This window comes from Aotus nancymaae, unplaced genomic scaffold (genome assembly GCF_030222135.1).
Source record: "Aotus nancymaae isolate 86718 unplaced genomic scaffold, 86718_ANA_hifiasm-v0.15.2.pri h1tg000057l, whole genome shotgun sequence".
NCBI lineage: Eukaryota > Metazoa > Chordata > Mammalia > Primates > Aotidae > Aotus > Aotus nancymaae.
The window spans coordinates 13,126,122-13,144,763 of NW_026988471.1; the positions used below are offsets into that span (position 1 = coordinate 13,126,122).

At 39.1% G+C, this 18,642-nt stretch overlaps 2 pseudogenes; one reads left to right on the forward strand and one right to left on the reverse strand.

Annotated features, from left to right (window-relative positions):
• Window positions 1–575: 575 nt before the first annotated feature.
• Window positions 576–1,979, reverse strand: LOC105707748 (leucine-rich repeat-containing protein 4-like; annotated as a pseudogene).
• Window positions 1,980–2,069: 90 nt separating this feature from the next.
• Window positions 2,070–13,503, forward strand: LOC135269628 (leucine-rich repeat-containing protein 4-like; annotated as a pseudogene).
• The last annotated feature ends 5,139 nt before the right edge of the window (window positions 13,504–18,642 follow it).

Sequence of the window (18,642 nt, forward strand, 5' to 3'; positions counted from 1 at the left end):
TCAGAAGAAAAACAAATATTGCCACAAACATTTTGGCACAGTACAAATTCATGGAGGTTTTTTTTTTTTTTTTTTTTGTATTTTTTAAATAAGATAATTCTGCAAAGACAGATCTGGGCTTAAGAAAGGCGTCTGTAGAAATGGGTATTCCCGTGTCCTAAGAAGCATCTTCTAAAAAAATGACAGATTCAGTCTAACCCTCTTGCCCCCTCAACAGCCCACACCGTACCTCTTTAGGGATGTTTATTGTTTTAGTTTGTTTTATCTCAGCAATTTCAACCTTATACCAGAAATCCCTTATGGCAGCATAGCAAGTTTACTTGTAGCTTGTACCCTACAACATTCCCAAGATTCCCCTCACCCCATCCCTTTAAATAGAACTTATAAGTCAGAAAATATTTTTGTTTTGATTTTTTGTTTTTTAAATTTTATTATAATGTGTTTATTTAAACCAGCCCATAGATTTAATATATAAGCATACACAAGAAAAAGTTTCTCCCTACTCTGTACAAAAGTAGCTGTCTTTTTCTTGTGTGCATTCTATTGCATTTTATACGTTTTTGGGGCGAGGGGAGTCATATTTGAGTTTCCTGTACCTTGCCCTTGATATGGGTCTGGATTATATAAGGCTGAGAGATAGTGGTGACTGCGGGGTGCAGTGAGTTCCCCGGTGGACCCCATGTGCTGGTTTGTAGGTGTTGTAATTAATATCGTCATGAATTGTGGGCAGCGCTACTGCCCCCTCACCTGGTACACAGGGTGGAGCTGCTGTTGCTGCTGCTGGGATGTCTTCGTCCAGCTGGGTAATCTCAACTCTCCGGGGGGCTGTGGCTGTACTCTGCTGCTGGTGCCGAAGCTTATAGAAGCTTATAGGTTATAGAAGACAATCAACATGGCGGCAGCTAGCAGAGTCACTGCTACCAAGCAGCCAATGATGATCTCGGTGGTCTTTATGACATCATCCAGGCTGGTCTGCATCTTGTCAGCGGTGTCTGTCGCGGGTACTGCCACCTGCTTGGGCACACGGATGGTTTGAATCAGAGCACCGTGGTAGAGGTGGGCATATGCCGGCTGGTAACCAGAGGGCGTGGTAGGAACAGACTTATATTTTAGCATTGTGTCCTGAGGCGGGATCTCTGTGGTCTCCACTGTGACTGTGGTGAAGACGCTGTGGTTGGAGGTGTTGAGCTCGGCTGTGGTCACACTGAAGTAGGCCGAGGTGTTGGAGTTGCCTGCCACGTTGGTCACCATGCATTTGTCTACCCCAGTGTCTGAAAGCAGCATGTGGAAAAAGCTCAAGGTGCCGGCGTTGAAGACAGAGATCCCCGAGTGGTGGGAGGCGTGGCCGAGCACATCCCATTGAGCAGCAACCACTTCACGGAGGACACAGGAGGAGTCCGATACTTTAGTTCTGCCGTCTGACCCTCAAAAGTATTGAGGTCTCGAGGTGCATCCATGAGGAAGGTGGCAGAGCGCTGGAAGGAGGTCTTGTCCACATCTACGAGGTAGCAGCCTTGTGTGTGAGTGCGAGCGTGACAGCAGCCACAGCAGGTGGAACTGGTGGGTATATATTTTCGAAGCCACCAGGCTAGCCACAGAATGTCACAATCAGTTCCCCCGCGGCTGGAGCGAGCTGGTGCCGGAGTCTAAGGAGAAAGCCGATAAGCACTGATGGCGCCGCTCCCCGGGAGGTTGGAGGGGGCGGTGCATGCGCATGCGCATACGCATGCGCAACCCGCCAGGCCCTGGCTCTCCCAGGCGCCAGGCCCTGGCTCTCCCAGGCGCCAGGCCCTGGCTCTCCCAGGCGCCAGGCCCTGGCTCTCCCAGGCGCCAGGCCCTGGCTCTCCCAGGCGCCAGGCCCTGGCTCTCCCAGGCGCCAGGCCCTGGCTCTCCCAGGCGCCAGGCCCTGGCTCTCCCAGGCGCGCCTCAACACCGCGGTTTCGCCGGCCAGCTCCGGCTCCGGATTTACTAGAAGCCATTTTGCCTTCCCCGCCGGCCCCTTCCTCTCCTCTCTGCCATCCCCGCCCCCACCACTTCCCCCTTTTATTAATTAAAACTAAGAAGTTGGAATGGGAACGAGGTGCCCAGCTTCCGTGGAGAAAGCTGAAAGACACCACGCCAGTGCTTTCCTGTCTTCCTTCCGAGATGGAAACAGGAGCTCCTAGCTCACTTCAGCCGGGGAAGGGCTGGTTCTTTCCGAGCCAGAATCCCAGGCGATGCTGAATTACGAACGTGCCACGCCACAAAGCTGTTGTGGCAGGTGACTGTGCACCACCGCACCTGGACCCCGGCATCCACCTCACGGCGCAAGTGTGGATTCTGTGTGCAGCTGTGGCTGCTGCCGCCTCAGCCGGACCCCAGAACTGCCCCTCTCTCCGAGGTCCCGCAGGTATTCCCTCCAACACCCGGTCCCTCAACCTCATGGAGAACAACATCCAGACGGTCCAGGCCGACACCTTCCGCCAGCTCCACCACCTGGAGGTCCTGCAGATAGAGGTGGGGACTTCTATGGCTTGATCAGCCTCAACACCCTGGAGCTGTTCCACAACTGTCTGACAGTCATCTCCAGCGGGGTCTTTGAATACCTGTCCAAGCTGCGGGAACTCTGGCTTCGCAACAACACCATCGAAAGCATCCCCTCTTGCTCCTTCAACCGGGTGCCCTCCCTCTTGCGCCTGGACTTGGGGGAGCTAAAGAAGCTGGAGTATATCTCTGAGGGAGCTTTTGAGGGGCTGTTCGACCTCAAGTACCTGAACTTGGGCATGTGCAACATTAAAGGCACGCCCAATCTCACCCCCCTGGTGGGGCTGGAGGAGCTGGAGGTGTCAGGGAACCACTTCCCTGAGATCAGGCCTGGCTCCTTCCATCGCCTGAACTCCTTCAAGAAGCTCTGAGTCATGAACTCACAGGTCAGTCTGATTGAGAGGAATGCTTTTGCGATTGGCTGGCTTCACTTGTGGAACTCAACTTGGCCCACAATAACCTCTCTTCTTTGCCCCATTACCTCTTTACCCCATTGAGGTACCTGGTGGAATTGTGCCTACACCACAATCCTCGAAACTGTGATTGTGACATTAGGTACCTAATATTACATACACTAATATTAACCTAATAGATCCTAATATAAACAAGCTACATAAGGTTTCTCTAGGAATTAAGTCTAAAATTGCCCATGTTTTTGAATAAGACATCTTAGGTTTATAAAGATGCCTATTCTCTCTAAATCTACAGACTCAATGTAGTGCTAATAAAAGTTATAAAATTGTAAAATATAGAAAATTTTAAAGATCACAGAAATTGAAGGATATGACATGCTCATGGGAAGAAATCTCAATATCTAAATATTCTAATATATCTCTATGCCTATCACATTTACATTTGCTGTAAAAGTGTCAAAATACCCAAATAGAACTAACTAAATTAATCCTGAATCCAAAAGAATTTGGTAAATAGCCAACACAGATCATTTTGAATGAGAACAAGGAAAGGTTACATTCCATAGGTATCTGTCCTTTATCTGTTCAATTTTTCTTTTTTTTTTTTTCTATACTAATAGCTTGGTTGAGGACATTACACAGTGACATATTGTCAAATTCATCTCTGGTGTATAGTTATGATTGTTAGGTCATATGCCATACCACAGAGCCCAGATCCGAAATGCTTTTGACAAGCTTGAACAAGAGGTTATGTTTCTTTGAAATATAACATGGGAAATGAAAAATTATACATCTGAGTCTAAAAATCCTATGCAAAATTGTGCAATAGGGTAATTTGATGGCTAGCTCGGTGTCTGTAACTTTACAGGTTAGAAGCCAACGTAAAGGTCATTTAAAATGCTGTATCTCACCATCCTGCACACAGTTCTCCATACTGAGTTCCTTGGGAGACAAGATGCAATGGAAGTTCCAGTCAGTTACACACATCTGACTCCTGATTTTATGACTTTTTCTGTTCTATGTAACTGAGACTCAAAACTTGGATTAAAAAAAAAAAAGAGGTGCCTAATCTCACTCTCTCCAAAATGAGAACTCAGTGTCATCCCAAGACCCTGCTTTCATTAAATTGTGCCATGCACAGCTCCCTTCTCAAGCCGCTAGTGAGATACAAGTCCAAGGCAGAAAGAGGAAGAGTGAAAAAAAAAAGGGAAAAACAGGAAAAAAAAATGCCCAGATAGACACAAAGATCTCTTAGACTTACTCAGATAAGACCCTAAATGCACTGTCTCCACATATCCTTCAGTTTTTGGTAACTTTATCTCCTTTGCTTTTGAGCCTGTGCTGCAGCATTTGTATTTGCATGCTATGAAAAGAGGAGAAGAGGGAGACCCGTCTCCTTGCCCCAGAACAACACTGATTGTCAACTTCGCTAGACAACAAATTATTTGCTAGCACACAGGAGCTAGCCTACATTCATTGCTTTTATTCGGGAGGCTTTTTAATTAGATGAGATTGCTGATAACATTGATTTTTAGAATAATATGTAGTAGTCACTCACATATAACCTATCATAGTGGTTTCTCAGCTATCCACAAAATTGGGACTTTCAGCTTAGGATGTGTCCTTGAAACCGATCAAAGTTTTGGTTTGCAACAGCACAAAATATTCCTGTGTCTTCAGTTCAGTAATTGCGAAGGAGTCCTGTTGCTACAAATTAAGGATTCTGTTATCTTCCCCCTAATGTGAGCACTAAACTTCTGGTTTGCTGATGCTTCATGTGGTTTATTAGGCACTGCTTTAGAAAGGCAGATAAACACAAGGGGGTTATCATATTTAGCAAAATATAATTAACTTCCACCTTAGTATAATTTTATTCAACTCAGTTGCTTTAGACTTAGATGAGACTTTAGAATTTCAGTAAATAATGCGGAAGCATTGGGAAGAAAATAAGCATTTGCAAGAAAATCTTTGCCTTACCTTTTCAAACTTCCAGACAAAACTCAAAAAGTGGGTTGGCCCTTAGTATGCACCAGACATAGCTAGTCCCACTGCTTTATGTGTTGATAACAAACTGTATATAGGAGCTCGTTGATCTCACATTAATAATGGTAATTCTGTGTATGTATGAACATGACAAGCATACACTTCACCATGTTGGTCCGCTGGTATTCTGAATTCACTCAATGCCTACTTGGGGTTACTTGCATAAAAGACAGTAAATAGGATTTAATAACTAATTTCTATGCATTTTAAGCTCTAATTATACATGCCTGGACACCATTATTATTAAAGTGGCATATAAGGCTATATTATTATCTATTATTAAACTTTATTCTTCTAGGAGCCACATAGCCCTGGATTTGCATCTTAGCCTCAATTTGTGAAGGTTTTTCATTTTGAGAATTTAACATAACCTCTGTATGCCTTTATTACTCAACTATTAAATTTCAAAAGTAGTATATAGTTCACCAGTATTGAGGTGAAGATTAGATAAAATTATATACCTCAAGTTCAAAGCACAGTTTCTGGTACAAAATACACTCTTAATATGTATTCATTCCATTATAGAAAGCATTGCTATAGGAAGAGTTCATTTGAAAAATATATATCTCTACAACTTTGGTAAACCTATAGAAGCAGAGAGTGATTTATATTTTGTAACATCTATTATAAACTAATTGTAGTATGAAATGAGCAGTAGTTTTCTTTCATTTTCCAGATAATAAAGCCTTGCACATTAATTTGCTTTTCTGATTGTGATTGCATTAGTTGTTACTGTTTTTTTAATTTTTTTCATAGACAGCCAACAGTCTTAGAACCACAAAGTATGCTAAATTGTATCAAACGTTTCATCCCAGATTCTTTGCAGCTTATTTTTCTCCTCCTTATCAGAAGCCTTTAGTTATTCCCTCTTTCTTGTGTTTCTATATTCATTTTTGTAAGTTACCTCACATGTTTTTTAGAAACCCTAGCGTTAGGAAAAGTATAACTTACAACTATCAAAACAAATTCACTCAGTCATAGGGGTGGAAGTCCCAATGGACAGAGACTGGGGAAGCAACACTAGTATTTGTGGCTGACTAGATTAGGAGCTCCAGCTGGGTAGACATGAATCTGTGAGTAAACATGAATCGTTGTTTACAGAGGCAGCCCTCTGTATCTATGAGTTTCACATCTGTGGATTCAGTCAACAGTGGATTTAAAATATTTAGGAAAAAAACCGAAAATATAAAATACAGTATAACAACTATTCACATAGCAGAGTTCATATGAAAACATTATACTCTTTTCTATTAGAGATTTGAGCACCCTTGGATTTTTTTTTTTTTTTTTTTTTTTTTTTTTGCCGGGGGTGGTCCTGGAACAAATGCCCCTTGTTTAGGAAGGGCCATGAGTCATCCTGCTCTCTGCAGCTCCCCAACCCAGAGGGAAAGTTTCCCCAGATTATGCCAAAGCTAGCTTCCTTAATAGTTTGGCCAGCTGCAACAAACTAGTCCTCAACCTACTGGATTTCACATATCTACCAGCCTGAGAAATTATTCAAACAAAGCAATCACGTTCTGTAGAAACCAAGGGTTACCTCACCCTCTTGTCACTGCAATACCTCCCTCTCACAATCTCCTTGGGTTCTCTCTGCTTCTGAGTGACCCCTGCATTGCTCTGCATGGCATGCAGTGTCAACTTCCCTGAGGCTGTGAATATATGTCAGTATGACATATTGCATATGTTCAGTGTCAGGTGCCATGGGTTTGGCTGTCATGCACTTTAGGGCTGGGATTCCTCCTTCATCAATGAGGTGAAGGGAGGCCATCAAAGCAGTCACAAGTGATGGTAGGTTAGATTAGGGTAGAAAATTAAGAAAGAGAAGAAAGAAATAGGCTGATATCCCTGATGTAGCATTTTTAGATCCTCTCTCAAACAAATATTATTGTTGTTAGAGAGGCCAATTCTTAGTGGCTTTGTTATTTCCTCTACTGACTTGGAAGTTACAGTTTGCATTTTTATTACTTTAATGATCTCTCTTAAGTTTCAACTCACGTAAGGACATATCATTACCTAGATTTTATTCCCATTTTCTGGAAAAAAATTTAAATGTTTTATGATCATTATATAGAGTTTATCTTTAAAAGTGTGATCTCTATATGACCTATATCTAGTTTCACATATGCAATATAGTTTATGAATGTTATACCTAATGAATATGTAATTATATAGTTATGATTTGTTATTGTTATTTGATATATGTATTACTTTATCCTCTTCTTTTCCCTTGTCTTTCTGATTTCAGGGGGATGTTGAGTTGTCAGCTGCCTGCACAGCCATGAACTCTGGACCACGTTTCGCTGTTTCCTGTTCTGGAGCTGAGCCGACTGACGATTCAGTACCCACATTCCAAGGAGAGTATCTGTTATGTTTCTTGACATGAGAGATATTTTTTTCTAATTTGTATTATCTTTACCACAGCTTTATCTTTATCATAGCTTTATCTTTATTGTAGCTTTCTTGCTTTATTATCTCAGTTTACTATTATCTTTTATCCAGAAGTGTTTTGGTTTTTGTTGGTTTCTGAAGCTAGAAGACTGATTCTGTCATAACTAACAATGCCATCTGAAGAGGAAATCAGCACTGGGTTAAGAGAATTTTATGATAACCTTGATTGGAATGTCTTGTGTTCCCCCCCGCACCAGTTAAGGATCAAATCATTCATGTAATAAATGCCTATGTAATATCTCTTATGTGGCAAATCAAGTGTTGGGGAGAATACAGGGAAGCTCCAAAATACGATTACTACTTAGTTCCATGCTCCAACTATTCCATAATCTTTCTGAGAAATAGGTACATTAACTTGTCATTATATTTTACTGTAATGGATATGATAATAGTGCCAAGCACTGAATATTATTTGTGTGTTTTGAGGAGGCAAGAGGAAACTATTATCTCTACCTTGGTGGGGAATAGTTGAAAAGCTTCATAGTGAAATTAAACTTTAAAATGATCCTTGAAGTGTTAATAAGATGTTGCCAGGTGCAAGATAAAAATAAAGGAATGTCAAAAGGAAGGAAAGGCCACAAGCATGAGAGTGCATTCACTCATTCACCAATTGATTGATTGGCTTATTGACACAATAAGCATTAATGGATAACTTACTTTGGGGTAAATGTTGTGCGATGTATCTAAATGAGAGACCGCCCTGGTTACCAGATATGCCACACATAATGGGGGTAGGTAAGTAAAACAGTCCAGGTCTGATTAGTTACCTGAAATGATACAGGCATGCACGAAGGTCTAGGTGTTTGTGGGATGGCAAGACATGTCCCAAAGCATTATTTGTCTAGACAATCGCTTTTTCCAATCAAGAAAATAAAGGAAAAGTGAGGGAGAATCAAACTAAATCACTGTTTCCAAACACCAGCCTCTCTTTTGACTTCCTACCTTTTTGGGATTAAAAGTGCATTTCATTTGTCCTAAATTCATCTGATTCCCTCATATTTCTCTGAAGTACTCTCAGTCATTCCACTTCATAGCCCTCTGTGCACTCATTTGCTGCTGGTGTCAGGTTCACCTTCAATCCTGAGTGACAGATTTGTGAAAGGACCCAATTAGAACCCAGCTAATGAGCCTTCCATGGGCTCCCCTAATAGCCAAATCACTGTTTATTTTCATCTTTTAAATTAAGAAAGAGACTGCAAGTCAAGAAAGGAGTTTAGAATAAAGAAGCACTAATTGAATCAGAAAAACACCTGTGCTCCTCATTCTATATTTACTTATGTACTTTAATCCAATGTTGTTTAAAAGATGCAAAGTGTTTTAAACATGCTAATTATGTGCTATAGGAAAACAGACTCTTGATAAAAACTAAGAATTAGCAGTAGTAAGAAAAAAATAACAACATCAAGGCACAAAGTAATTTTATAGCCTTTTACCCTGGAGTACTTTTCATATGACAATACCATATGAAATATGCTTTTAAAAATTGCTTTTATTCTATTATGATACTATAGTAAAAGTGAGATATATTCATAGGGTGTTATTTGCAAATATTTACATATTTGAGTGAAAAATATTACCCAGTAAATGAAAAACCCTTGATTGTCATTGAAAAATCATAAAGAGTGCATGTCATGTTTCTTCTTCTTTTTTTTTTTTTTTTTTACAGTTCCCAAGAAGCAGCTGTTAGGTGTACATTTGATACTAGAATAGCCGGCTGCAGTGACAAGCCACTGGGACTCCAAGGTGACAATCATTTTATTTTAATTGTTACTAAATGTGCAAGGATGGCAGGAATCTCTAACAATGTGAATTTTTAATAACCTATGATTACTGTGTACTACTCTGCCTTTTATCCTCCTCAGAAACATAGACACCAGCTGTCTCCTTTTAATAAGAGCTCTCTTATTATTGTGAAGGAATAATCTGTTATTGATAATGTTAACACTATAATCCAATAGCAGAATCTCTTCCTATATACAAGACCACGAAACTTTTTTGGATTTGACCTAAGTGAACACACAACTATTTCTATTCAGCTACAGTTTCCCCAGTTGAATCTCTCACAGCTATCTGACTTCTAACCATCTGAAACTGTGAAAGATTTATAGCACTGGTATCAATCCCTACTTCTCCAAACCCATTCTACATATGTCTCCTTTCAAAAACTTTTTCTTTTTTTTTTTTTTAATGCATTGTGGGTGCTATTTTCAATTCCACCACAGAAGTGCCATTTGATAAGACACTTTGATATGTTTCTCTAACTTCTTCCTACATATCCCAATTATGCCATTATAGCATCCTCAGAATGAACCTTGCAGGATGGTTATTCTAGAAATAGATAGTAACAATGTGACCAATTTATATGGCAGTTTCGCACAGTGAAAAGAACACACCATGTAAAGACAATTAGTTTGAGTTCATAGAGAGCCTATAATTTATTGGAATTTCATTCTGAATAACACCAAAATTCTGGATCCCATGGGTAGACAGTGCTCAAGGCATACAAAATAGTACACATTTTATAAAAACTATTCAGTATACAGGCTCAGCTTAAAATGATAAATTGTCCTCATTTTACTTATTAGAGCATTGTTCAACAGAATTGACCCAAATGGAAATGACCCTTAACTAAGAAATGGCTGAAGTTGCAGCGTAAAACTTATGCATGTAAATAATGGAGGAAATAGGAGTCAAAGAAATGAAGAAAGGAGGTTGCCATGTATCAGAATGGTTTGTTCTATGGCCTTAGAAATATTATGGACAAGATACATTATCTGAGGAAAATATTCAAGAATAAGTAAAGTAAGAGACAAAAAGAACATAAAGAGAGGCACCTTTTGGTGTCAGAGTGCAGGAAACAAGAGAAAAATACAGTTGTCCCTCTGTATAGAAGAGTGAGGTAGGGAGATTCCAGGACCACTTCCACTTACCAAAATTCATGTATCCTCATGGCCCTCAGTCAGCCCTTCTAAACCTCTGGATATGAAATGCCAGCCCTCCACAAGGTTGGGTTTGGTAGTCTGGGAGCACTGAAGTTTCAATATGCATTTCGTTGGGGATACAGAACCTGCCAATAAGGAAGATTAATTGTACTTATTGGGGAAAAAATTGCCATATAAGTGGACTGTGCAGTTCAAAATCATGTTGTTCAAGAGTCAACTGTAAAATAAATATAAAGATAAAAGTCATATTAGAAGCAATAAAATTGCTGTGCACGATGGCCCATGCCTATAATTCCAGCACTTTGGGAGGAATTTTTTTTTTTTTTTTTGGAAATTAACTTTAGTTTTTTAACCTTTCACGTGGCAATAGAAGTTACACAGTTAATTAGCATGTCAGTAACAAACAGAACTAAAAAATAATTTTTATAAACTTAATGTTATATTTCAGGTGCAAAGCTGTTGGAAAATTTAAGACAGAGTAGCATAGTTAGACATTTGTGTTTTTGGAGCTTTTATGATCACAGTTTTTTTTGTTTTTTGTTTTGATGTGGGGTCTTGCTCTGTCACCCAGGCTGAAGTGCAGTGGTGCAACCATAGCCCACTGCAGCTTTGACCCCCCAGGCTCAAGTGATCCTCCCACACCAGTTCTTCAAGCATCTGGTACCACAAGTACACACTGCCATGCTCAGCCAATCTCTATATTTTCTGTAGAGAAAGGGTCTTACCATGTTGTCCCTGCTGTTCTTGAACACCTGAGCTCAAGTAACTCCCTTGCCTCGGCCTCCCAAAATGCTAAGACCACAAGAGTGAGCCACCACACCTGGCCCACAGATTTGTTTTGAATGCAGTACTCACAGACAGTACTTCAGCAAAGTGCTTAAGAGTATGAGTCAAACCAGTTAAACAGGTTTAGCTCATTGTATTATATATTAATGGGTAGTATAATAAGCTGTGTATAAAATAAAAAATACTAGTAAATGTTTCCAATATTTCAAATGCCATATGTGTGTGTGTGTGTGTGTGTATATATATATATATACACACACATATATACACACACATAATGATATATTTTATATCATAAGAACAGGTTTCCACCTGGAAATAAAAACAATTTAGTTTCTACTTGAAACCCCACGTACAACTGCTTATGCTATAACTTTTCCTAATTTCATAGTGATCATGTGTAGGACAGATAATCTTGCTAAGCCTCAGTTCCTCATCTGCCCTGGGCAATGGCACAGATCATCCGGATCTGGAGTTAAAATATTTATGTAAACAACTTAGTCTACAAGTGGTAAAGATAATTTAGTGTAAATATTTCTGCTCATAGTGAGCAATAAAGTAGAAGGACCCAGATTATTTCTCCCAACAAAGAAATTCTGTCAAAATAAAAATCTCGGGAAACTAAATGGGGAATGTTACGTTCTGTGCCATATGCTCAACTTTATCAAAAGCTTTTTACCTCATAGATAATATATCACTATTCTCTTTGAAGGCTTCTTTTCCCCCTAGGGAGTTCCACTCTTCAAAATTCAGCATCCTGAACTTCCCTTTTTTTTTCACACCAAACATCAAGAATATTCTAACAATCTACCCTTATATGGTAATATCAAAAGAAATAGGAAATCTTAATTTTTTGTTGTTAGATAAAGTTATTCAAAGGGGAGGACCTGAGAATCCATGCCATCAGAGACACCTTGGTAACCCTAAAATGACAAATTTAATTATCTATTAAAGAAGGGGACTCCAACCTCTCTATACTCTTTCATTTCCTTCTGCTCCGTTTCTTATAACTGTTACATTCTCAGCCCTAATTGCCACTCCAATCCTAGACCTCAGACCAATCTCAATTAAATTATTCCTAGGGCAGAAAATATTGAGAAGGATCTTACCTCCCCTGCCTCAAATAAATAGTCATAGGAAGAGTGCAAAAAGCAACCATTTATTGAATGACTACTGTGCGATGGGCACTTTACTTACCTTATCCCTGGAAGGTAGATTCAGTATCCATTTAGCTAATGACACAACTGATAATTAGGGAGGATAAACAGCTTGTCAAGCAGCTGTCACTGCAGGTCAGCAGAGCAGGGGTTCAAACTTTCATCCACCTGCCTCTGAAGACTGCGTTCTTCCATTCTACTTATTACAAGTTAAATGTGATGGCTATTGCATTATTTACTAGCTGTGTGAACTCCAAAATAATGCAGACTTGCTGAGTTTCATTTTCTTCATTTGTATAGCAGACCCTATAATATAATACCTATACCATAGATAGATTTTATTATGTAATCAAATACATATAATATTTATGCACAGTTTCTGGCACATATTAACTACTTAATAAATGTTCACTATTTTTCTTAACTATTATTATTGCTCTCTTTATAGGTTTATCTGAAAATTTAATGAGTGTGATGTGCCAGCCAGAAAATGGTATTCAATATATAAGTCTTTTCTTTATGCTTACAATGCCTACAAATACACACAAGGTTGTCACCTGTTCATGCAGTGATATTTGGCTACTCAGCTTTTCCTTCAGAGCCAGACTTTGTAGCTGTGGCAGTTTGCTAAGTGTCTGGTTAGCCTTAGGTAACAGATCCCATACCAGGAATAGCTATCTTGTCCTAGAGCCACATGCTATAAATGACAGAACATCGCACCTCACATTCTAGCCTCCAGGTGTGTTCTAGGCAAATACAGGCTAGAGAATCATCTGGCCTTGAGAAATTAACAAAGGAAAAGGGAAAAAAAAATGTTCAATGTTCTCTCAAGTTGACTGTCAAAGTAGAATGACATTTTCTATTCTGTTACTCCAAACACAATTTAGAGAAGAAACTCATCCAGTCCCAGCTCTGTGAAAAATCCCACATTAACTTCCTCTGATAATGCCCACATCTGTTAGCTCGTTAGAGACAAAGTTGAATGCTACTTGGAATCAGTGTTGGGCAAATGTTTGGATGAGACAAATCCTCATGGATTTGTTGCTGATTTATCTTTGCCAATCTTTACTAGTTTTAGCTCAGCAAACAAGGATACAGTATCCGAGTTGGTGGCCAGGAAATTCCCAGGAAAGTTCTTGTGTCCCAGCTGCCCTTCTGAAGGTTTGGCGAGTTGGAGATGACTGGCAATAATCCTGCCTAGCAGAGCCCAGCTGTGTTGGGTATGTAGCTAGACTACAGATGGAGAGATTCAGGCTGTAAGAGCTGAGGCTCCAAGCCCTCCCTGCTGGAGGTCAGAAGGAGGAGGGGAGTTGACCCCTGCCAGCTACTGAGTAGTATGGTCACTGAGAGTTGGATTTAAGTTCCCTATGCATGTATCACAGAAAAAGAGGGAAGTTATGGGTTTTCCCTTGTTCAGAATGCCTTTGTTTCTATAGGCAAGGGAGAGGAGAGGAAAAATGGCTGGTTGATGGCAAAAATGAGAAGCTTTTCTTAGCTTGTTTACCTAGTTGTTGAAGAGGAGATTATTTCATTGGTATTATGTAGTATACTTTAGCTAACTTCTTAGTGGTTCACAAATTTAGAATTCTAAAATAATCAAAGGAAATATTTTAAAGAAATAGATGAAGTGAAAGCACACTATACTGACTGATATGTATGTTTTATTTTTCCTCTCTAGAAAGCATGCTTATACCCAAACTATACTTGAGAGCAAGGTATCATAATAAAAACAATTTTGGTATAAGACAGACAGGTATTTATACTTTAATTTGGGCAATGAGCTTAGCCTTTCTCAGCATTAGTTTTATCAATAGTAAAATTAAAATGCTAAAAATAGCATTGTAAAGTTTATATTAAATGAAAGTAAATATTAAATCATTATTAACTATAATCATAATGAAAGTATAATTAATTTAATTCATTAAATTTCAATAAATTTAATTATTATAATTTAATTGATTAATTTTTATTTAAATAATTTAATCATAATTGAATATTAAATAATTAATATTTAATTTGATTTAATATAAACTATATAAAGCATTATCATAAGGTTTAAGTTAAACACAAATTTAAAAACATGGTACCTATGTGGACTGAAAATCTGTGTTCCTTCAAAATTCATATGTTGAAATTTCATCCCCAATGTGATGATATTTGTAGCCAAGGTCCTTGGGAAATAATAAGGTTATGAGTGTGGAACCCTCTTGAATGGAATTAGTAACCTTATAAGAAGAGGCCAAAGAGCTATCTTGCTCTTTCAATAAATAAGGAGACAATGAGAAGTCAGCAACCTGTTACCTGGAAAAGAGCCCTACCTAGGACCCTACCATGATGGTACTCTGATTTCAGACTTCCAGCCTCCAGAACTGTGAAAAGTAAATATTTGTCGTTTAAGTCACCCAATCTGAAGGAATTTGTTATAACAGCCTATGTTAGTCCATTTTCACACAACTGTAAGAACTCATAATTACCCAGTGTCTGGGAAATTTATGAAGAAAAGAGATTTAATTAACTGACAGTTCTGTAGGCTTAACAGGAGAATCCTTAGGAAACTTATAATTGTGGCGGAAGGCAAAAAGGAAGCAAGCATGTCTTACCATGGTGAAGCAGGAAAAACAGGGAGAAAGGGGGAAGTGCCACACACTTTTAAACCATCAGATCATGAGAACTCACTCACTATCATGAGCACAGCAAGGGGGAAGTCTGTCTCCATGATTCAATCACCTCCCATGAGGCCCCTCCTCCAACACGTGGGGATGACATTTTGAGATGAGATTTGGTTGAGGACACAGAGCCAAACCATATCATATAACAGCTCAACTGACTAAGACGTTATCTAACATTCATTTTAAACATAATGTGAAAAAAATGAGATAACTGTGTTAATCTATTTTGCATTGTCATAAAGGAACATCTGAGACTGGATAATTTATAAAGAAAAGAGGTTTATTTTGGCTCATCATTCTGCAGGCTGTATAGGAAGCATAGTGCTGCCATCTGCTTGGCTTCTGGTGAGTTCTCAGGATGGCAGACTCATGACAGAAGGCAGCAGGGGAGCAGGCATGTCACATGGGGAGAGAGGGAGCAAAAGACTAGGCAGGGCAACAGGAGAGGGAGATCCCAGCTCTCATGAAAACTAGCAGTGTAAGAACTCACTTGTTACAATGGGGAGGGCACCAAGCCATTTATGAGGGATCTGCTCCTGTGACCCAAACACCTCCCACCAGGTTCTTCTTCCAACATTTGGTATCACATTGCAACATAAGATTTGGAGGGGATAAAACATCCAAATTATATCAATAAATATAATTTTCTACAACAATAATTTTATTTTAAGTCACTGTTGCTGTTATTGCTTTGTTATTGTCATTGTGTAATGAGAGAACAAAAGGCTTTGTCACTTGCTAAAGAGATATTATATATCAATAAGGAGTTGAAAATAAAATAAGAACAGAGCTTTATGTCTTTGACATCACATCAGGAATCTATCCACCTCTACATTGGGGTAGCCCTCCCCCAAAATAAATACTATATAAAATGTGTGTGTATACACACACACAAACATTCATATATATATATATGTATATATTATAAATGTTATATGTATATAAAACCTATGGATATATATACTCATATAAAAGCTGAGATCAGGGATTCCAAAAGCCATTGGGCTATATCGAGTCATTTTAACACACTTGGCTGTCGTTACTCTTACATACCAAAAAGATGTGGAGATGGTCAGAATGGTGTAACACACAGCCTTAGTTTGCTCTTTCTTAATTTATTTCTCTCTTCCTAACCCTCCACCCCCTTTTTGAACTTGGAGATTTAAGAAAATCTTTGAAAATATATAACAAATAAGACATTACACAGGTGAAGAAGAGTTTTTTGCTAACTTTTCAGCTCACCTTTCCACACTAGTATGCTGTCTGATTATACCATCTTCTGCTTCTGCAGCATTGACATAAATAAATGCATGAGAGTTAAGACAAGATCCATCCACAGATTGGAGTCTCTTTTGGATAATTTATAGAAGTGTTTATCTATCAGCATTCACCTCATAGAGTGAGCTTCATGATTCTGTAAGCTCAGAACAGAGATTCAAGTCTGGGGCTTACAGAATATGTGGCTGTGCTGACAGGCTTAGCTGTGTTCTGTGGTGATGTTGGATTTCTACAGCCCAAGGCGATGCTGAGAAGGTGGGGTAGAACTGACAGACACTCAGCTCAGCTCAGTGTTGCCCACAGAGCACAGCAAATTGAGGCATTTAAGTAGATTTTCGTCTTTTCCAAAAAGGGGGGCTATGTTCATGATGACTGGGCTCAGACGGAAGGGAGCAATATTGCAGGTGAATTCATTTCTGTCATTTGGTTCTAGAAAAGCCCTGGTGCCCATTACAGAGGAACTCTGCCTCTCACACTTTCTACTGTAGTTCCCAATAATGAAAAGAATGTGTGTGGGACCTTTGGTAATACTATTTCCTACAAGATGTCCCTTAAAAGTTGTTTTGGAAAAGCATTCTGTATGGGGAAGGAACAAGGAAAAATGAAGTAAGCACACACACATACACACACACACACACACACACGCACACCCCTCTTAAGATCTCAAGACTCTGGCCACACATCTCTAAGAGGCCACGTGAACTCTCATGAAGGTCTGAGTTTTGATTAAAGATCAGCTCCATGGTAGTCACCATGACTTTGAGGTCCATGTGTCTCTATGAGCTCCCTTGCACAGAGCTTGGTTTATGGTAATAATAAAATGAAAGTTTGTTTAATTAATTGTTATGAAGTGTCATTGTAATGTTGACACCCTGATAATATCTATTTTATATATTCCAATCTTAGGTTGTGGATAGACAAAGAATTAACTAGACAAAGAATTAAACAAAGAATTCCTATCCCAGGTTGTGGATAGACAAAGAATTAGCTGCTGATATTACTTGTTCACAAATCCATTCAATAACACTATAAATATTTCCGAATCTGAAAAGAGTTAGAGGTGTCACTTAATGAATAGAGGAAATCTCAAGTGAAAAAGAAATAGAAAAGAATTGTTGTTTTTATTATCTGGATGGTCATTGTCCTAGACTATCTATTTTATAGACCACAGTCCATTTAAATTTCACAATAGCTCAGCAAGCCAAGGGTTACCATCCTAGGGGAGGCAAAACCTAACCTGCACCTTTGCAGTGTGTTATGCATTACTTGTTGTTCATTATTGAATCTGCATTAATTTAGAATGTCATTCTTATTTTTATACATTTGGCAATGGAGAGGAATTGATTAGTAGATAAGACATTCTTAGAAAGTATATTCTGCCTTCCTTTGAGATTAATCATGAGGTAGAATTTTGACTAAATACAATTTTAAACTGTCCTGAATTCAAACCCTCTTATAAGTCTTCTGAATAGAAATGTAGAATCTTAGCAGGACTATAAGACTGAAAAACAAGAATTTTTAAAGATCACCTCAGATGAGAGTCTTAGGTTTTTTAAACTAACTGTGTCTATTATTACCACAAATAAAGCTAGCTTATATAAAACGCATAACAAAATATTTCTGGTGAGTTGAGGGTTAAAATTTCTTATCCGCCAATCAAAACACGTTTGAGATTAATTGTTTAGACTCAGTTGAGAGAAATAGATTCAATCTATTGTACAATTCTATACATGAAGAACAATGCTAAGAGCAACAAGTTAATCCACAACAAGCTAGCTCCCTAGGCAGAATAAAACCCCAAATTATGTTTCAACCGTCAGAGGAAAGAACGTTATACTGTGATTAAATATCTTAGAAGCAAAGATATTTAACCATCTTTACCACTATCTTGCAGCATGACATTGGCCCAGCCATCTTTGCTCTCTGAGTCCCTGGTCTCTTTTCCACAGAATCTTCTGTATCAGTTCTGAGGTCTCTTTGAGTTTAAGCTCTACATAAGTTTCTGCTTGGCCTAGAGTAGGCATTTTTAAGGAGTTCAGTTGTCTTAAACAATCTGGAGATGGGACATAATTCAGGAAACCCTATCTCCTCCAAGGCATTCCATTCATTTAGAGTGGGTGATTACTGCAGTTTCAGGCTGGGTAGCCTAATATGGATGGTAACATTCATGCCCTGTGGTCTTGGTAAGTCAGTTGGGCCCATGGTTGGGAGGCCTTGAATGGCGGTGATGGGCGAGTTGTGCAGGTAAATAAGATTGTGACTCTAACTGAACCAAAAGTGTTTTCTAACTAGACATGAGTTCACAGGCATGCAAACTAAAGTCAGCTACAGCAGGGCAAAAGAGCAAAACATCAAGACATCTGGCTTCGTTGTACAACAGTGA